General features: G+C 35.6%; 1 long non-coding RNA gene across 1 annotated transcript in view; it reads right to left on the bottom strand.

The window, feature by feature from the left end:
* The window catches only part of LOC308194084, a 63878-nt gene that overhangs the window by 17669 nt on the left and 32450 nt on the right, over window positions 1-13759 (bottom strand). The window contains exon 4 of the long non-coding RNA XR_013950245.1: window positions 919-1051. This is a non-coding gene — a long non-coding RNA (uncharacterized lncRNA). The remainder of the gene's footprint in view (window positions 1-918; window positions 1052-13759) is intronic.

Consider the following 13759-nt stretch of genomic DNA (forward strand, 5'->3'; position numbering starts at 1 on the left):
CTGACATCTTAAAAAAAAAAAATGTATCCTATTGTCTCTGTAGACAAATTGCTTAAACTATGTTGCATTAAAGTCTCACTGGAAAGAAAATTTCACTACTGTTGAATGTTTTTAATAACTGTTCTATATTTTCAGTGTATCACTCAGCATCCTTGCTATCACCTATTTTTGCACAGATAATTATGAAAAACAAAAAAAACCAAAACCATGGAGAACATTTTCCACATTATAGAAGCAACTGTAAAAAATTACAATGTTACCTGGATGTCAAAAAATGCCAATGTTACCTAAATGCCAATCTCATTTTTTAAATCATTTTTAAATTCATATTTTGTATTTTTAAGTAATACAATACAAAACTGTGGTCACTTACTGTGTAATAATCTAAACAAGCTGCATGGCAAAAATCCTCAAATATTCTGAAAAAGGTATTCATCCACATCATACACAAGTAAAAACCTCTAGAGTAAAGCAAAACAAAACAAAAAGCCACACTAACCCACACCTCCAAACCCCCCCCCAAAAAAAAAAAAAAAAAAAAAAGAAATCTAGCAAAACAGTTCACAATATTGGAAAGAATACCTTTAATCCTTAAATTAGAAATACAAAAATTGTGTTCTAGTGAGCAAAGTCACATTATATATTTTGAGAAATACATACAGGAATTGATTTAAATACTACTAGTCTCCTAGAGTCAAAATTGACATTCTGTAGTGCTTTGTAAGCTATGTGAGCATTTGGATCACGTGTTAAGTCTCTGAATTAACTAAACTTCAGCAAGAAGGTGGCCCTTTCAAATAATTTTGTTAAAGCATGAATTGAAATACAGCAATGTCAAAAAGATATATTGTATGTCACCATTCTGTATTACATGCTCAGCAGATATTCACTGCATCTGAAAATACACATAACATTTACCCTGCTACAGGAAGCAGGCAGCCTCCTTGAAGAGTCCTCCTTCCTCTAATGTGCCACACCATTTTTCATCCTCATTTTTTAACATGCGGAAATTATTATAGATAAAACCCCTGATTTCAAAATCCCACAAGACCTTTTAAGAAAAAAAAAAAAAAGAGAGATTAATAATTTTAGGTGTCATGCATCATACTATAGATACATTATATCTTATAGACAATTGAACAATTATTCAGGAGCTCTGCAATAGTTTTAAATGTTTTGCTCCATTAATACACATTAGAAGAAAAAGTTTGCATCCTTCTTCACTGGCAATCTTACAATTGCAGAGAAACTTCTCTGAGGTCATAACCAATAAACAAAAACTGACTTGAATGATTCATCCTTAAGGGTTTGGTGATATCTACCCCCGCTTGATTTACAGTATCTCTTTCACAAAGAGGCTCCCTTCATTTTTATCTCACCTGAATACAGATGCAAGGTAAAGGCAAATTTTTGTGACAGAGGAAATACTAATATCACTAAGAAACTTTGTTACAAAGAAAATACAATCAGAGCCAAGATTACACTACTAATATAACCCACATTTGCTATGTGTACTTTACCAAAAGTTTGATTTTTTTTAACAGATACAAGGTTGCTAATGTTATGAAATTATGCCCATATGCAATAAAAGAAATAACTCCAACTCACACTGATTCTAAACGCAAAGCACAGAATGGAAAAATCTGAAGTCTCTGCTTGTCTGGTAGACATACCAATTCACTCAGGAATTTATACTTACGAGAAGTTTGGAGTTGCATAAAATTGATTTATTTATTTTTTTGAGTGAATTATTAAAATTTGCAACATTTTTATTACTGTGAAGAAATTTAATTCACATTTTGTAAGCATTTCAGTGTTCGGTCAAAATCAGACCCTGAAACAGAGCAATAAATCCTCTACTGTCATTCACTGCCTATCCAATTACCAAGCTTCAATCTACATCTCAGAGGAGTAAGAAACATGAAAGACTGCTCTGTGAATGACTGATTAACATGGAAAAGATCATTTCATAAAGATTATATTGTATTTCTAACAAGATCAAAAGTGTGCACTAAATTATTGTTATGATAATTACCTTTGGCAGAATTTGTCTTATTGTTAAAAAGCAATAATAAAAGCACCTTAAGAGGCAGAATAATTACACTTAACTGCTATAATTAATAAGTTAATTCTCAAGAAAAAAAAATCAGATTGTAGGAATTACGTAACTGCTGCCATTTAACTTCTTACCATAATACCTTTATATATTTTAAATCAAGGATGGTCAATAGCTCTAAACATTTACTTTCAAAAGGTAAAAGAACCAAATCAGTTCAGGCAAAAGACCATTTAATTTCTGCTTCACAGGACTAGATTGTCTACAACTGAATGTCAAAATAAACATATGCAGTCCAACTGAGGAGGAAGGAGGGAGAAGAGAGCAGAGGTTAATATTGGTACACACAGCTTTTGTGACTTAAATTCCTAGGTGTCTTTCTGAAATCTTTCTTCACTAGCAAAGGTGTTTTGCCATCAAACTGAAATTCTTTCATTTCACTGCATGATCAAAAGAGATTCCACAGAGAGATTTAATCCTCTATTCCACCTTTAAAGAACTTGTGCCAGAATTTGCAATTTGATATAATTTAAACAGTGAATTTCATGAATTGCTTTAAGATCTATTTTTGTCTGATGACATACATTGCTATTTGACTGATCTTGAGAAAGCTAAAAAAAAAACAGTCAGAGTTGTTTCAGCCGTGTTTTCAATAAACAGTTTGTTAGAGTACTATGAGTATAATCAATTCCCATTACTACCTGCATTTTACTACCAGTTGTAGATGATGTCTAAATGACACAACAGAGCTCTCAGTGTCCTTATTGCATAGAAAGTCACATACATTGTCACTTTTTTAAAGATAATATACACAAAGAGTTTGTACGATGTCACAGCATATGAAAAAGACGTTGTGAATAAAAAACAGCTTATTAGCATCCCTGATACTTCATGATTTGGGGATTCACTGGCTTTGAAAATGGCTTCCTCAAAAATTGAATACAGAAATACTTCTACTTTCTTAGTCCTTCAGAAAGAGGAATCTCACTTTTTCAACGTGAAAACAAGCACAATTTCTACTGTGTTTTTAATACTTAAGTAAATGTCTTCCCAAATACTCTACAGTAACTGTTGAATTGAATGAATGATTTTTTAAAAGCATCACTTCTTGGCTATCGTAAATCAATACTATAAGAATGCAATATTTCTTCAATACATGCAGCACTAATTAAATACTACATACAAAAATCATTCCACATCTGGAACTACACAGAAGTCATAACTCTAGTCTCCATTTAAGAACTCAGAAATTGCTAGTAAGGGCTAGAGTTCTTATTTTAACTTGCAAAGGTGCTGAAATGTTAATAACGTACTCAAATATAACAGGTGGATGCAGCTTTATCTTTTTTTTAATTAATTGTATATAAAACTGTCTGCATACATGAAAGAGAAGACCAACCCAAATAAACTCACATTCTCAAGTTAATTTTCTATGTATTCCCCACATGATGCTAAGGACAAACTGAAGCTTCTAACACTAGAAAGATGCTGATGTGAGAACTACATACTATAGTACATGTGTATAATAAGACATAGAAATTAGTTTGATAGACTCTGTATCTAATAGGCAAAAAGTAACACAAGTACTGAATGTTCTGTTACTTTGCAGAGAGAGCAGAGCAAGGTGTCAAATGAAATCAGAGGAAGGTAAAGAGATAGGCAATTCTTTGAATGCATTTTAAAGTTTGTTTGCTGTCTTTTTGGTGACAGGCAAGATGATGTTATCATTTGTGTTTTCATCAACATTGCCAGAGTTATGCAGTTATCTCTTCCATAAACTACTGCAGAGCTGGAACAGCATCCTAAGCAGATACCCCCTACAGGAGCTTGGAGAACAGACATTTTCATCCCATGCAGAGAGGTGAAGCCCAATGCAAGAGACAAAACCCAAGAATTCAGAGACTCTGGAACACCATAGTTAGAGGCTGAACTCTGCCTGCTAGCCAGTTTTATTAGCTCTCTTGATAACACAACAAGGGCATCCCAAGACCTATTTACAAAATATCATCTCCTTTCAAGGGATGCTCCTGTAACTCTGACAAACACGAGCAGAAGAGCATACACCTTTATGATTCATGAAAATGCAGCCCATAGCAAATGAGGCAGAGGCATAACTACAAGACAGTCGCCAAAGAAACAAATATTTCAGTTCTATGAAATAACACTCAGCCAGTGATGAATTTATCCCACCCTTTCCACATGCTAGCAAATGCCCTGGAGGAAATCCAGACTAAGAGAACTAGGTTTGGGGTAGCTGTTGATGTGTTCTTTTTTTCCCGTTTGCAGCTCTATTTCCCTGAAGTTAGACATTGCTAAATACAGGATTTTTAAATGTTCTTCTGAGTTAAAGCGTGACTATTTTGGAGATGAAAAAAAATTTTATATATCCATTATTAAATAATTCTCTCTTTTTAAAAAGTTAGATTAGCGCCAACACACCTAACTTGCATCCAAAATCCATTAGGTCCCTTTCTTGCAAAAATCTCTACAGATGTAACCAATGAACTCTTCCGTGGTTTCATACTTTGAGGCAAAAACAAAAACAAACAAACAAAAAACAACAACAAAAACAACAAAACACCAAACCTGCTCACAGCATCCAGACTTATCCAGATTTAAAATAAATGGTCTGTCTACAATACACATACTAGAATTACAATAGTTCACTTGGAAGGAACCTGAAAAATCAATTTCAAATGCCTGACCACTGCAGGACTAGACAAAAGTTAAAGCATATTAAGGCATTGTCCAAATGCTTCTTGAACACTGACAGGCCTGGGGCATCAATCACCTCTCTAGGAAGCCTGTTCCAGTGTTTCACTGCCCTCATAATAAAGAAATGCTTCCCAACGTCCAGTTCAAATCTGCCTTGGTGCAGCTCTGTGCCGCTCCTGCACATCCTGTCAGTTACTGAGGTGAAGAGACAGGCACCTCCCTCTCCATTTCTCCTCCTCAGGAGGTGCAGAGAGCAGGGAGGTCGCCTCTCAGCCTCCTCTTCTCCAAACTAGGCAATCCAAGTGTCCTCAGCCTCTCTTCAAAGGACATGCCTTCCAGCTTTTTTACCAGCTTTGCTGCCCTCCTCTGGCTGCATACATTAAGAGAAATTGTATTGATGGATAAATAACTGAAGAAAAATAAGCATTATTCAAGTCCTTTGGACCTTCACTATCCATGTATTACAAGATTGCAACTATGCCTTAGAAGAGGTAAAATTTCTGAAAAAAAAATATGCATGAGGACAATGCTTTATAAAAATAAAATAGTTTCTCAACTTAAAAATAGTAAGTGTGACGCAATTATAAGCCTCAGCTCATTGCTTTTGCAGAAGACAATGGTGTACCTAGTGTACAAAGCATATATACATAGTCAGGTTCTCTTCAATAACAGAGAAGGAGATAGGTGAAATATGCAAAATAAATTCTCCTTCGTAACTCCTGTTTCTTTGAACAGTGCTTCCTTCTAGAATAAGCTAATTGCATTAATCAATGTCTTTTATTATTAATTTAGGACATAATGATTTTAAATGATAAAATGTTTAACTGCACATATTTTTCCTAACTTTACTTTTTTGTAGACAGCTACAAAAACCAGTGGACATTATGCTGTACAGATTGATTTGAAACTGAAGCAGCAATTAATTCAATAATAACAAAAAAGGAGTATTAATTACCTGCAAGAGTCTAAACTCTGCTAAATGATTATTTTCACCACAATTATCAGGGTATACAGGCCACTGATTATCATCAAAAGCAATTAAGAACATCCCGAAACACCACAGAATCAAGGCATCATGATAAACCTTTCAGATTATTTCTACAAGGCTGTGATCTACCTAAGGGCCTGTGAGAGTTACAGTGGAGAGATATGGAGACTGCCATACCTGAGCTTTAAACTCTTATTGGAAAACACACATCACATCTTCACTTTCCCCCACTTCAGAGCAGGCCAAATTACATGCAGCCTGACCCTCTTGCTGCAGACATCACAGGTTAATATCCCAGTTAGGATAACAAAAGATATCTTTCTCCTCTCAGGCAGTGCAAGTGAAACGACTCAGAATATCATACCAAAGGGAACAACAAAAAAAAAAGCCTCAAAACATAATAAGTAATACAATATGTTCACAATAACATAATTTCTATGTTCAATTATGTACATTAGCCTTACGATCCTCTTTATAATGTTAGCGCTTACCTTAATATCTGTTCCAGTTAAGGCTACGTATGTATAAGTTTGCTGAAGACTTGCATTACTGAGAATCAGCCATACAAAGAAGAAAAAGACAATACATATGCAGATAAATGACAGAATCCTGCCAAAACTTTTCATAAACTGTGCTTATCAAAGCAGAATTCAAGACATGGCTCCTGTTCCACTCTGCCTCAGCTGGAAGGCCAATTTTGTCAATGTCCTGATGTTCCCCCTCCGAAGACTCACCATTAACCTTTTGTATTCTACAATGCAGTTATGTTATTTCTATAACTGAATCCACCAGTTAGAGGTCAGGCTGTCCAAGAACAAAATCTCTACCTATACACTAACAAATGAGTACTTTACTCAATTTCTACTGACATATGCGGACACAGAGATTCCACACAAATGTCTCAGCACTCCTTCTGACTTCGAAAGGAACACTGAAAGTCTCAATACTCGACCCAAAATAATCTAGCTTCCAGATCTGGTGATAATACTTGAAACTATCACCAATAATCAACACTGCTGACATGATTTGATTTTTAATATTGTTTTTTCCTAAGTAAAAATCTCTGAGAATTAATAAATAGATTTGGAAGTAAAATAAACTTGCTGTTACATGATAAATGAAGTAAGTTATGATAAATATGATAAAAGTTTAAAAATCATAAAGGGTTCTCTACAGGTGCTAATTTTACTACTTGAATGAAATTAATAAGACTCTCCATAAAACAGCAGGAGATCCTTAGATTACATGAGTAATCAGCAAGAAAATTTATTGTGGATTCACGAAGCATGAAATGTTTGTGTAATGTATGCAAAAGTGGTACTTTATTCTCTGCAGTAAACAATTCCGAGTCCTTATAATATAAAAATATTTAATAGTTTGAAAACTCTTGAGGAATAGTTTTTAAAAGTTGTTCAAGTGTGATTAATTTGACTTATGACAAAGTAATAGTGAAAGAAGGACCACCTTATTTTAATATTCAGTTTAATACACAATATTAAAATAACTATTTAAGCTTAAACAAAGGATATTCAGACAACTGAAAGTCCAACTTGATGTCCAGGAAAGTATGATTTAGGAGAATAAATTTCACAAATTAGCTAGTACGTTAATCTGAGATGCTAAACTATTTTTCCAATGTGATATTCCCGAAACAGCATATGGGCAAGTGATAAATTTAACATTTGAATAAAAAATAAATAAATCTAAAGACATTTTCCATTTTCTGCAATTGTATCCATTCTGTTTCTTTAACGAATGCCTTCTTGCGGGTTCCTTTGCAAGTAGAATGTGCATATTGAGTTCAATAGGTATCAATGGACTTTTACCTTACACCATTTCTTGGCTGTTGTATGTATGATGTGCTTATTTTACTTATCACTGTAAAACCCATGTATGTTTTATAAGCCATTTCACATAAAGCTCTAACAGTAGTCCCAGATAGGAAATTCTACCCCATTTATGCTATTAAATTCTCAGAAAATTATGCCCCCAAGAAACAGTGTTTAGCCCAGGTTTTACCTTTTTTTCAAAAATCTGTTTTGTTACAATGCACCATGGAACCCTGATTTTGTCTTCAGTACTTCAGATTTAATATTTATTGATTGCTGTAATTAATTGCTTTTGTTTTGTACTTCTGGGTTTAATTAAGTGGACTAAAAGTGTCAATACACTGCAGCTGTTCAACTGACTCACAAATGAAACTAAATAATACTTTACTGTGACTAGTTATTAATGTTCTGTCAATGAAACAAGCAAGGGGACTGCATGGGTCAGGGAATTAGTAATAACAGAATACAGAGCCTTTCATTTTTAGATTAACTGCTCAGTACAGATTAACAGTAGCTAAAATTAATGTAATCTAAGGATACTGAATTACTTACGTTGCATGTGTTGTGTGAACTGAGATTACTGATAACAGTTTAGTTTCTGGCGTCCACAGCATGAAACCCATCACCAAGTGGCATCTTTTGCTAAGTACATTTCCACAGTATGGTGCTCATAGCCATCATCTATTTCTGCTCACATCCTGAACAGAGGTGAGCAAAGACAAATAAACAAACAGAAAAAAACACACTGCCTTTTGAGTTGGATCTGTGTCATGTTCTGCATGCCTACAGTGTGGGCAACAGCAATACAGTGTGGATATCTTCACTGACAGTTCTGTAAAAAGTCTCTGTACCAAGTAATTTGGGGACTGACCTGCAGTGACCTTTGTAAGTGCTCTCCCCATTACAGAGCTGTGCCTCTGTAAACAGACTCATTGCAGCAGAATATGCTGCACTTGTTGAGTTGAAAAAAGGAAGGCTTCTATTTCCAGAGCTTTGACACTTCTCAGGAATATCATATTAAAGCATATGCAAAGAAAGAGACTATCTTTGTTAAGCTAAATATGTACATCTTCTTTGATAGCAACATACATTTGGAGAAGCAGAAAAACCTGGCTCAGAATATGAAATAAAATTCAGCTTTCCTCTTTAAAATGAGTTGCACATGAACAGATGTTACCAGTTCTAATATATCAATCTGTTCTAAGCTCTTCTACAGTTATCATTTGAAAATCATCATAATGGTTCTAATATCTGATTGGTTAATTTACCCTAAACTGTGGATGCTCACAATTTATTACCAAGGCTTAAAGTGCAACTTAACTTGTCAGTTATCTAACGACTTCATTGCGGGCTATCCATGAAGCTACTGGCATCTTTTGGGGTATCAATATCCTAGCAGAGAATTCTTTCCCATTGTTTTCCCTTTCCCACATGCAAGACAATTTGTCATTTACTAGCTTCCTTTCAAACTTACGAACCTTTCCCCTTATCAAAAGGCAGCATTTAACTACAAACGTCCCCAGATGACTTAATTTGGAAAAAACTGTCTGACCTAGCTCTCAATATACCATAATATTCTCAGAACTTTGGAAATATTCCTTTTTGCCAACGATTAGCATTTTCATGCCTCTTCTTTCCAAATACCTTATCATACTAAGCCTCCTTTCAAAATGACTTAAGCCTTATATCCTACTCCCTCCACACACACACACATATGTATATGTATGTATATATAGGTTTACTGGGCCTTATCTGATGCAAGATTTACTGCAATCCCTTCAGCCATTTTCTCCCTGACTGGAGGCAAATGTCTCAGTAGTATTTTATTTCACTGTTTAAGCACACATGATAATTTTGTGTTCTAGGAAAATAAAATTAGACCACCTTCAATAATAAAGCATGATGTTTGCCTTATATAACATTTATAAAAAAGATGGATAACACTGCAAGATAAGATTCAATAGTTTGTGAAGGATCTATGTTTTGGAATAATATTTATGTTTTTCATATTCTCTGCAAATACAAATGCAAGACATGAATCATGCCCTTTAACACATTTCCCTGGGTTTTCTGAAACTAGATCAGATGGAACATTTCATCAGAATCCTTGAAATCATACAAACAACAAACATGAGCATCTGCATTTTAAGTATTAACTGCTAAAGCACCATGAAAACCTCGGCACTGGCAGATTTGCTCCAACTCCTCTGCCAAAGGGTGGGCTTCATATTCTTTATCCTGAAAACATTCCACAGAAGAGATGAATGTGAAATTTAGGTTTCATAGCTGAGACACATATCCCAAAATGTGTTACTGTCGTTTAATTTAATGCTGATAAAGACCATAGTAATTTCTATATGAATTAAAGAGAATATTCAGTAGCCCAAAATGCAAGTAATTATATCCACTATTCTAAAACCATCTCTCTGAGTCCTTTTAATGGTATTTCAGCATCTGCAGAAGTGATGTTACCTACAAACACAGAGAGAAAAACTCCAAATCATGATGGGTCAAATTCCATATTTTCATGGCATTGCTATGGGACTTCATCATTTGACTTCTTTGGCCACATTTCATCCCAGATGCTCAGAAAAAAAAAAAAAAAAAAGGAAAAAAAGAAAAAAAAAAGTTATTTGCCAAAAAATAATCCCATTTAATCACAAAGTCTAAAATATGTGTGTTAAACACATGGTGAGCTGTCTACCTTTAACCACTTTGCAGACTACTCACTTTCAGGAATCCCAACACTAGGCAATGTAGTACAAGTGCAAGAATTCCTCTGTTTGAGTTCAGCCAGCCTAGTAAATCTGGAAAAGGTATTCACAACAGTGCTGTGTCCAAAGCACTCCTCTGAAAAAATACCTGGGAAGAGGACAAAAGGACAGCCAAATGGTGCAGCCAGTGCCCCTGAGAAAGATCAAGACTTTAAAAGCAACAGCAACTAGAAAAGTAAGCAGACAAAACCTGAACTGTGCATATAAGGTAAGAATTGGAATATAACTGATATCTTGGCAGAGCTGCAACTTCTTCCTTTCCTACCCTCTTCTATCAGATAACAAGACTTCTGTGTGTGTGATGTGGTCAAATTAAAAACTATAGTACAAGCACCAGAAAGAAAAGAAAATAGGCCTAAGGGCTGAGGATTTTATCAGCAGCCTGAGATTCCAGTCTCTAAAATCCCCAGGGCCACTTTGAAAATCTCAGCCTAAATGTTTAGCTGAGTTACCAACTGCTTTTCTTTCGAACTGCAAATCCCAGTTGTTCTCAGAATTTCCTAATGCATAACACACTTATCCATGAAACATAAGCTGTGGTTAGGATGAAACCTTTGCCCTGCAATCTCTCCACAGATAGAAACTGCCTGCCAATATACAATAGCACTGGCACCGTTCAGCTCACACTGCATGCAGGAACCCCTCTACTTGAGCATTTCAGAGGCTTCAGAAACCAGCTTTGCAAATCGCCTTCAACAAAGTCTAATGTAAAAAGCATTGCTGGCCTATTTCAAGTTTTTTAATGTGATGTAAAAGAATGTGAGGTGGTTAAAAAAAAAAAAAAAAACAAAGCGCCATGGAAAGGAAGCAGGCATTCTAGATAAAAGTACTTAAGATTAATTTAACATGCACAGGATTTCCCAATTAAAACTTTCACATTAGCACTGCATTTTAAACAGTTAATCTCCTAATGAGACATCCCCAGCAATGAAAAGTGAATTGCAGGACTGAATATGGCCCTGAGGCCTGCATCTGGAAAAGGCTGTACTTTGGAAACGCTGTGGAACGCTTCTGTGGATTTATGCTGCTGTGTCCAATTCTGGAAAGAAAGAGCTGCACTGCCACCTACTGTCAACACGTCTTTTCCCATCAGGAGCTGCTGCTAAAAGTAAGAAATCCTTCTTGCTCTCACAGAAAACATTGAATGCTGTTGACCAAAGCGTGCACACAAAAGAAAATGGTGTAATTAAAACTTCATGTATACCAATTTAGATGATTTTTAACTCTGGTAGCTTGGAAGGCCGATTGTTTCTTTTCCTCTGTCTTTTTTTCATAACACAGTAAAAGCAAAATACTGTGCTGAACACATGGGAGACACTATACAAAAGCCCCTGCTTTTTCTTTCTCTCTCTCTCTCATTCCCAGATCTCCACTGTCATACCTTTGAATCCTGGCTGAGGAAGAGCAAGACCTGCAGTCATCTCAGCTAATGATATGCTGACTGACTCACCCAAAAGAGGTACTTTGCGGTTCACTTCTTCCCTTCCCTTAAGGGCCAAAGGCATTACCTCTGTGAAGTGCCTGATCTCCAAGAGTCTAGATGCGAAGGAGCCTCGCACAGCAGCCCAGAGCGCTGCTGGGGAGATACGAGTTTAATTGAAAACAAAGTTTTACTGCGGTTTCCTCTCAGGGTCTTTTTTGACAGCTGAATTTGCAAATCAATTCACAAGTTGAGAACAGCTACTCCCTCTCCTAGTAGACATATTCACTACCAATTGCTCATTAAACAAATTGTCAGAAGTAGCAGAAAACAAAAATGAATTAATATTTCAGAATGCAAAGGCAAAAAGAACTTACCTAACAGTGAAATAGGGAGGACAGAACTCCAGGATAAATGCATGTCAGATGTGCTATCTGTAAATTGTAGCTAAATTGAAAACTGTTTATCTAGGATTTAAGATATGGTAGATGGTAAGTGGGCATGTCCTGTGCTCTTCTCCTTAATTTTACATGCAAAGAGCGTTACAGACGTACAGGCAAGAGAATCCCCAAACATACAGTTGTTTGATAAGATTAGAGTACAGAGCAATTGGAGCTGCTGCTTTGGAAATCACAGAACTGCATGTCATCTGCCAGCACCCTAGGGTAAAAAAAAAAAAAAAAAAATCTCCAATTCAGTGTGTGTCAAAAGGTGTCTCAGAAGACTGAAGTTGTGAGCACAACCTCAAAGAAACATATGCCCTTCCTACATTACCATCAAAATAAGTCCAAAAACAACAAGAGAGCTTAATTGCATTTTCTAAGGAGCGGAGCATTTATTTATTTATTTAGAGTCTGTAATAGACAGGACCTGCTGCAGCTACAGAAGTGGTGAGATTCACTTAGTTAAAAAGTGGGGGAAAAAAATCCAGACATCCTGACTATCTCTCTTCTCCTCTGCCTTCAGGCCTAGCAGTACTCCACATTTCAAGTACCATATAAAACAGCTTCTAAATTTGTGTCTCTGTATTCTGCCTTTTTAGAGACATAATACAGTCATGGCACCAAAGGGTTTATGTGTTCGGACCCTAGAAGAGAGTTGTTTCTTTTAAAAGGCATAAATATTGTACAATAAGAGAAATCGTAAATCTCCAGACATTTTCACATGAAATGTCTTCTGTTACTTCTCACTTATCACGAGAACAGTTCTGATTCTTTTACGAATTCTATTCTATTTTTCACCCTAAAATTAAAATATTGTGCATCGTTGTAGTTCAGAAGTATTTCCGCCATTATACAGCAGTGGCAAAATAAATAAACAAACAAACAAATAAATAATAAAAAATAAATTACTGTCTTGGTAGAAAGGCAGCATTTTCTTCCCACTGGAAACCCTTAAAACATTTTCCTTCCAGCAACAAACCCACATGATAAGTTTTGTAGGGCATATTATGTTGCACTAACAAAGAAAGTTGTACTTCACCAATTCCTTATATCCACTGTGTTTAAATTCAAACTAATGGAGCTGTTTCCATCAGGAATGGCAGATATTCGAGGTATCTGTACAGAAGCCCTTCAGGCAATAAAGCGAGTCTAACTAATTATATGTTTTCATCTCGTCTTCACAAAAAATCATCTGACAAGACAAACACATAGTAAAATACCAGAAACAATTTTTTGCAAGACTAACCTTCCCCTCTACACTTTCTGTAGCTGCTGTGTTGGGTTCAGTCCTCAGCTGGCTATACCATTGCTATGCTTGGCCAAAGTTAGTTATGACATGTTTCTATGTTAACAAAGGGTTTCTCCAGGAGAGACATCTAAGCAGAAGGCTTAAGATGTAAAGGCTTGATATTTTATAACAAAACAGCTATTTAAGCACTGGTTAATCCAAAAGCATCGAAAGCATTTTGGATTGCTACTGTGAACTGAAAATATTGAAATTCTTTCTGTATGTAGTTCCACTGCATTTTGTCTT

Source organism: Anser brachyrhynchus (assembly GCF_964034855.1).
Source record: "Anser brachyrhynchus genome assembly, chromosome: 4".
Taxonomy (NCBI): Eukaryota; Metazoa; Chordata; class Aves; order Anseriformes; family Anatidae; genus Anser; species Anser brachyrhynchus.